This window comes from Pelophylax lessonae (assembly GCF_965119305.1).
Source record: "Pelophylax lessonae genome assembly, chromosome: 13".
NCBI classification, from domain to species: domain Eukaryota; kingdom Metazoa; phylum Chordata; class Amphibia; order Anura; family Ranidae; genus Pelophylax; species Pelophylax lessonae.
In genome coordinates this window covers 195,656,649-195,658,641 of record NC_138780.1, presented here as the reverse complement: position 1 = coordinate 195,658,641, position 1,993 = coordinate 195,656,649, and positions in this window count along the sequence as shown.

Sequence of the window (1,993 nt, the reverse complement as noted above, 5' to 3'; positions counted from 1 at the left end):
GCATGCGCCCGCTCATGCGCAGTAGGACTTGTGTCTCACCACTTATGATGTTATCAAAATTCCCTACCTATTTTGCGCATGCGCAGTAGGACGTGTGACGTGGCTACAGCTGGTTCGGGCAGCGGCATCTCTTATAACAAACATACATCTGATCTCCATGGCACACACTGTGCCGAGCCGACAATGGGACAATCCTATTCCCTACCCACACCCGCACGCCCACTGTCTCGTTGCCGGGTCGGCGCAGTGTGGGGCATGGAGATCGGATTGTTGGGTCGGTGCAGTGTCGGCTCGGCACAGTGTCGGGTCAGCGCAGTGTGGGCCATGGAGATCGGATGGATGTTTGTTTTAAGAGATCCGTTGGTGCGCATGCGCCGGCGCATGCACACTAGGACTTTTGCCTGACCCCTTACAATGTTATCAAAATTCCCAACCTATTCTGCGCATGCCCAATTGGACGTGTGACGTGGCTACAAGCTGCTGCATGACGAATCTACAGCTGATCTCAACTGGAAATTACGTAGGTAGGGAAATCTGGCGGGGTAAGGAAATCTGATAGAACAACGGCGGTTGACTCTCTTGTAATAGCAATCGGAGGGGCTTGCTAGCTGCCTGATTGCTATTACAAGCAGTGGGAGGTATTACAAGCAGCCCCCACCAGCCACGTTCTGCAGCTCTCCCAACCCACCGGTAGACCAGAACAACCAGCCGGTGCATCCGCTGGCTGGCCCAACACCAAGCAAAGCCAGGTTCGGCTTTGCTCGGCTGTTCGTAACGGTAAATCGGTGACATGACATTACTCAGGTTTACTCGGGAACCATCGGCGCCAGTTTTAAAAATCGAAAGCCTTTAAAACAGCGATCTTAGCATTTTGAATGCTTTTAAGTGCAGAGGAGGGATTTGGGGTCTTTTAGACCCCAGATCTCTTTATAAAGAGTACCTGTCACATGTCTATTGCTGTCACAAGGATGTATTTGGTGGGGCATCAGAATCGTCGCTATCGTCACTTTCCGTACCTGATGAAGAATTTTCCCACGAATCGCTAACGCTCAGTTTTTCAAGTAACTCCGTTTTGCTGTCGCTGTTTTCCAGTTCGTCTAAAAGCATTTTTGCGCAAGAAGAACGCTTTTTTGGATGCCATGGTCGTTCTCTGTTTTCCAGGCACAAAGAACTGGAAAAGCACAGGCAGGGCACTGGAAAAGTCACCAGGTGAAATCCTGTGGTGAAATGTGATGATACAATGTAATCCGTTAGGATCACAGCTTTCTATCATCTCATTTGGTTTATTTACATTTTTGAAATTGCCGCCGGTTCCACCCCCCTGCGTCACAACGCTCTCAGGGAAGGGAACCGGAAGACAGGTTCCACCATCAGCCGAGCACAGAGAGGGAGGACGGTGGGGGAATCGAAGGGTAAGGTGAGTTTTAAAATATAAAACAACAGCTTTCCATGCAAAACAATGCACCGCTTTTAGCACAGAAAGCCTGACATAATCAGACCACCATAGAGGAAAGATCTACCCCGCAGATATGTGAGAGAAGGTTCTTCTCTCTTCTGGTTCCTTCACATTCTTCTCTTCTCTGGCTCCCCCACACTCTACATTCTGCTGCTGCCTGCATGCACATTCTTTTAGCACTTAATTTATGAACCCAGGTAGGTCATGCCATTGAGTGTCAATGAGTGCCCTGACTTGCTCCTTTTAAAGGGAACCGCCTGTAGGAGAGATTGATCCTCAATGGTGCATCCTTCTGATGGTTCCTCCACTGCAGAGGCGGCTCTAGACTTTTTGAGGCCTTAGGCGAAATTAAAATATGAGGCCCCCCTTGCGCGATAAAAAAATAAATGAGCAAGCTATATTATTAACTGTATAAATTGCATATTTTAAGGCAAACATTAATACATCTCATAACCTCGGTATTCACAGCTCTTAGGCCCCGTTCACACTGGGGCGACGCTACTTGCCGGGGCGATCTCATAGGTCGCGGCGCGCTGC